The sequence below is a fragment of the Ambystoma mexicanum genome, chromosome 4q (assembly GCF_040938575.1).
Source record: "Ambystoma mexicanum isolate Mex_15411 chromosome 4q, UKY_AmexF1_1, whole genome shotgun sequence".
Taxonomy (NCBI): Eukaryota; Metazoa; Chordata; class Amphibia; order Caudata; family Ambystomatidae; genus Ambystoma; species Ambystoma mexicanum.
The window spans coordinates 903,050,163-903,056,294 of NC_090928.1; the positions used below are offsets into that span (position 1 = coordinate 903,050,163).

At 43.7% G+C, this 6,132-nt stretch overlaps 2 long non-coding RNA genes across 2 annotated transcripts; one reads left to right on the forward strand and one right to left on the reverse strand.

The window, feature by feature from the left end:
* Window positions 1-2,694: 2,694 nt before the first annotated feature.
* Window positions 2,695-3,751, reverse strand: LOC138467121 (uncharacterized). Its single transcript, XR_011268053.1, has 2 exons — window positions 3,434-3,751; window positions 2,695-2,795 (listed from the first exon to the last, which is right to left on the reverse strand). It is a non-coding gene; the product is annotated as an uncharacterized lncRNA (long non-coding RNA).
* A 472-nt stretch (window positions 3,752-4,223) lies between these two features.
* Window positions 4,224-5,887, forward strand: LOC138467123 (uncharacterized). Its single transcript, XR_011268054.1, has 2 exons — window positions 4,224-5,148; window positions 5,787-5,887. It is a non-coding gene; the product is annotated as an uncharacterized lncRNA (long non-coding RNA).
* Window positions 5,888-6,132: the final 245 nt, after the last annotated feature.

Sequence of the window (6,132 nt, forward strand, 5' to 3'; positions counted from 1 at the left end):
GACACACTCGAGACCCAGCAGCCCACACCCACACCAGTGGAAGAGGAGTCCCTAGTAGCACTGGCCATCACCGAAGATGACTTTGAGGAGTGTGTGGACCAGGACGGAGTCACACAAGTGACATGTACACCCACCCCAAACCCTGTGTCTAACCCCCGCCCCAAATTTAGCCCTCACCCACCTACAGCAGTGCTGATCCCTGCCTGCATGATTCGGACCTGAGCCCCTTCCCCGAGGACAGCACTGAAGAAGCAGGCCCCGTGACAGCACCCCCCACCACTCCTGCTCCCACCAACACCCTCGAGTCACGGCTGGCGAGGGTGGAGGCCTGACAGGAGGCGATGTTGGAGTTCCTGCGGCAATACATAGCAGATGGCGAGGACACCAGGTGAGAAATAACCACTGCCATAGCGGGGACCACTGCCGCTATTACCGCAGTGAATGTGTCGGCAGTGCTGATGAGGGACTGTCTGGGGGCAATAACACAGGTCCTAACATCTTTCCTGCGCCACATGCAACGGCCATGCCTTGCAGCAGGCGTGGAACCTGCCACCGACTCCTCATCAGCCACCAAACCTGCTTCCTCAGTCACCACCAGCCCTGTGCGTCAGACCAGAAGGAGTGCAAGGCACACCGAAATGCTGCCCCGGGCAGCAAAAAAGTCCCGCAAGTAGTGTGGGCGGACAATGGGAGTGGGACACATCGTTGGGGGTGAATGGGAGCATTTTGTGGAGTTTATTGGGGGGGTTTGTGAGTACACTGGGGGGTTTTGGGAGTTTATTGGGGGTTTTGGAAGTTTATTGGGGGGTTTGGGAGTTCACTGGGGGGGTTGAAGGGGTTGTCACATTTTTGCAGTTTGATCCAATACACCCGTTATGAGAAAAAAACATAATGGCTGGACATTGGTGATTTGGTGTGTATCCATTTATTGTATGACGGTGTTCAGTGCCCAAATCCCAACATTCCCTGTGTGCATGTCCACAAGGACCCGGTGTGTCACTGACACATGTCTATCAGCATGACACAGGCCATGGTGATCTTTGCCACCTTCGCAGGCCAATAAAAGAGTGCTCCACCAGACCTGCTTAGGCAGCGGAACCGCGCCTTCAACAGGCCAAAGGTCTGCTCAATCACAACATGGGTACGGGTGTGTACCCGATTGTACTCCTCTTCATGGCTGTTCTGCGGGTTCCGCACAGGGGTAAGTAGCCACGCCTTCATGGGATATCCTCCATCACCTGCAAGCAAATACAAATTGGTGTGTGTCACTCTGAGCTGCCATCTTCAGGAATCACACTCATGGCCGCAGCTATTTGGTGTGGACATGCACATGTCCCTGTACGTAGGCACGAATGTCATCTAGAGGCATACTATACTGCAATGAGGTGTGGTAGTCTGGATGGCGTTCAATAGATGATGCAGGGTGAAATAATGCATGCTGAGGCGGATGTACTGTGGTTCTACGACGATGTTTAACCTCACATTTATGCTGTGTATACTACTCTGTGCATGGTCAAACTAGCCACATTGGCACATTTGCAATCCTGTTTAGTCTTGCATTGCTTGACATACACATGGTGGTCAGGTTGTGCGTCTTACATGTGGTCATTGATATGCATTAATGGTCAGATGTGTGGCAATGATATGTCCTGTTGGGGTTGTGGGGTTCAGGTCGGGTGTCATTACTTCTGCGTGCATTCTCCACTCACTGTCCATTCCCACCCAGGTGGGGTATGCATTCCCCCCCACTCCCACCCAGGTGGGGTATGCATTCTCCCCCCATTCCCACCCAGGTGGGGTATACATCGCAGCACATCCCTACCCCAATGCACTGCCATGGCCCACTCACGCAACTCACCAAGCAGCCAGGCACGTGGTCCAGCATGTCGCTCCATCTGATGGGGTAGCGTGGAGTTCCGCAGCACCATGGCATCATGTGTTGATCCGGGAAATCGGACGCAGCAATGTGTGATTGCTGGAGTCACATACCATCTGCACATTGATGGAGTGGTATTGCTTGCGATTGCGGTACACCGCCTCTACGGCATGGGGGACAACCAATTCCACATGGGTGCAGTCCAGGGCACCAACACAATTGGGCATGCCTGCCAGTGCATGGAAGCCTACTTTGGTGTCGGCTATCTCCTGGGCAGTCCGTGGTAGGGATATGTGTGTGCTAGCGTGCTTCAGGAGGGCATCCAGCACTTGGGTCAGCATGCGTGAAAATAGTGGTTGTGAAATGCCATGCAGCTGGCCCACTGTGTGCTGGTAGGTGCCCGTGGCCAGGAAGAGGAGCACAGACACCACCTTTATTAGCAGGGGGATGGCAGTGCATATTTCTATGAGGCTGGCAATGTTGTTGCCTATCATGTCCACTTAGGTGGTGATGGTGTCCCGGTCCAACCGGTACAGGGTATGGATCTGCTCAGGGGTTAGATTGAATGGACTGAGTCTGATGCGAGGGATTGGTGGCTGCCTGCGAGGGACTACTGGGTGCACTAGTGGTAATTTCTGGGCCTATGAGTTGCATAAATGTCTGATGGGAAAGAATTGCCATCAGACCTTGGGTCGCCAATTGTAGTGAAGACTACTGAAGGAAATTAAATTCATTCATATTAAGTAAATAGATACGTTGTAGAAAATTGTGCCTGAAGGCACAAAAATGCTCTTGAAAAAAATGTATCCAAAACAAAATTTTTAGTAAATTGATTCTTTACTTCATTTGTTAAGAAGAAGCAGAAATGATGTGCCAATGCATTTCGGACCTATACTTGGTCCTTCATCAGGGCGAATTTCTGTAGTACAAGGAAAAAACATGCACAGAGAAAACAAGAAAAAACAGTCATAACGAGTATTTACATAAACCAATTTCATTGCTAGCCACAAATGACCATCTCAAATAAAACCAAAATCTGCATTTATATCTGTCCTTGTCACTATTTCATCATAATAATGTTACTATTATCCTCATAATATTTCAATGCATATCAAGCGTTGAGTTACGCCATAATTTTGCAAAAATTCAGAAATATCGGAAATAACTTAATAGTTTCTATATGCAATCTCGAGAATTCCGAGAGTACCCAGATGTGTATCTGTGAAACATTCTAGTGTAATCATTTTAATGCGACCCAACATCTTGCATCATCATACAAACAATAGTCATCCCGTTTAAGAATGCCAATTTATGCTTACTACATTGTAATGGTAAAGAAACACATACCTGCTTGTATATATTGCTGCATTAAAAACTATTGTGGCGCGTGCGTTACTAATCTTGTTGCACGTGCTGTTTATTAGAGGTCTTCATTCCAATGTAAATCCACTTATAACAATCCCATCTGTAAAGCAGGTAGGATGATGCAGTGGTAAGATATCTAAAACGTACCTAATATTATTTAAAGGAAACTAATATAACACTGTGAAAGCTTACCTCATAACATGCTAAAGCTATCTTCATTCTATTGCAAGATGGAGATGGAAGTCATTAGGGCTGCCAGTAACGTTGCTGTAAGCTAGGTACGTGTATGCTTACACTCCATGGAAAAACCAACAGAGCGCAAAGAGTCCCGCCTGTCGAACAAAGGAAATCTAAGTGTCAAAATGGTATTTACTAACTAGCCTTACACACTAAAATGGGCATAGATACACATTAATGATTAACCTACCCCGTAGTGTCGAGTTGAAAGCAGAGACACAGTAAGACGCGGTTTTAATCTGGCCGCGAGCTGTTAGTGAATAAGTACGAGCGTTGTCATGGAGACGCTTTTGTTAGACGCGTGATGTGGTTACGTGATCTTACGCTGATGTTAATCAGAGTCATGGCAACGAGTCAATGCTGTCTGTTGCTAAAGAGATGTGTATACAACAGCAATTACAAAAAACTAGTTGGGCGTACAGGCATCCGTAATCCTCTAGGAATACGTTGAGCTCTATAATACTTGGTTAATGTTACAGCGTGAAGTTTACGATTGATCTCTTTTCTAATGAGATACTCTAGTTGTCTGATTTTTTTAGTTGGATCTGTTTCCACTGAACTTGTACTAGAATCCTTGATCAAATTAAGGATAGCTTCTGCTTCTTCTGTAGAGAATCCCATAGTTTGGGCATGTTTATCTGTAATTTTAGAAATTTCTTCATATGACATTTTGACGATTATTTGTAGTGCGTGCCGCCGCCCGTATTTAGTGTAAGGAGAAGAACGGCAAAGAAAAAGGTACTGATGGTTTTTTGGATGTTTTGAATATGTCATGCAATGTTTATTATTTGATCTGCACTATTCTGTAATTTTTGTAATTTATTTCCTATTATATCTGTATAACAACTTCCGTGGCTTAATGCACGGTTTAGGTAACCCCATTAGAGTTACTTATCTTGTTTATTACCTTGTCTGATTTTATTTTATTCTGTCATAAGTATTGCAAAAAAAAGTAACTGTTTACTGTAGACTGTGTATGCACCCACGCACATTTTTGACAGTATCATAGTTACTCTAATTATTATCAGCCGTGCTTTACACCTCGTAGTCTAGTTGCCACTGTATATATCAACACAAGAGCACTGTCACGCCATTAGGTAAACATTGCATAATGAGTACTTGCAGATAACGCCCGCGCTCTATTAGTTTATTACTGTTGTTTCACTGCAATTGCAACTTCGCGCTGGTGCTTTCCTTGCTAGTAGCCCAGAGTTTCTAGTTTTTTGTAATTGCTGTTGTATACACATCTCTTTAGCAACAGACAGCATTGACTCGTTGCCATGACTCTGATTAACATCAGCGTAAGATCACGTAACCACGTCACGCGTCTAACAAAAGCGTCTCCATGACAACGCTCGTACTTATTCACTAACAGCTCGCGGCCAGATTAAAACCGCGTCTTACTGTGTCTCTGCTTTCAACTCGACACTACGGGGTAGGTTAATCATTAATGTGTATCTATGCCCATTTTAGTGTGTAAGGCTAGTTAGTAAATACCATTTTGACACTTAGATTTCCTTTGTTCGACAGGCGGGACTCTTTGCGCTCTGTTGGTTTTTCCATGGAGTGTAAGCATACACGTACCTAGCTTACAGCAACGTTACTGGCAGCCCTAATGACTTCCATCTCCATCTTGCAATAGAATGAAGATAGCTTTAGCATGTTATGAGGTAAGCTTTCACAGTGTTATATTAGTTTCCTTTAAATAATATTAGGTACGTTTTAGATATCTTACCACTGCATCATCCTACCTGCTTTACAGATGGGATTGTTATAAGTGGATTTACATTGGAATGAAGACCTCTAATAAACAGCACGTGCAACAAGATTAGTAACGCACGCGCCACAATAGTTTTTAATGCAGCAATATATACAAGCAGGTATGTGTTTCTTTACCATTACAATGTAGTAAGCATAAATTGGCATTCTTAAACGGGATGACTATTGTTTGTATGATGATGCAAGATGTTGGGTCGCATTAAAATGATTACACTAGAATGTTTCACAGATACACATCTGGGTACTCTCGGAATTCTCGAGATTGCATATAGAAACTATTAAGTTATTTCCGATATTTCTGAATTTTTGCAAAATTATGGCGTAACTCAACGCTTGATATGCATTGAAATATTATGAGGATAATAGTAACATTATTATGATGAAATAGTGACAAGGACAGATATAAATGCAGATTTTGGTTTTATTTGAGATGGTCATTTGTGGCTAGCAATGAAATTGGTTTATGTAAATACTCGTTATGACTGTTTTTTCTTGTTTTCTCTGTGCATGTTTTTTCCTTGTACTACAGAAATTCGCCCTGATGAAGGACCAAGTATAGGTCCGAAATGCATTGGCACATCATTTCTGCTTCTTCTTAACAAATGAAGTAAAGAATCAATTTACTAAAAATTTTGTTTTGGATACATTTTTTTCAAGAGCATTTTTGTGCCTTCAGGCACAATTTTCTACAACGTATCTATTTACTTAATATGAATGAATTTAATTTCCTTCAGTAGTCTTCACTACAATTGGCGACCCAAGGTCTGATGGCAATTCTTTCCCATCAGACATTTATGCAACTCTTCGGTACACCCAGTATAGTGTATACTGGTTTACTTGGTGACGCCATTAATCGCCTGTTCTAATTAACTAGT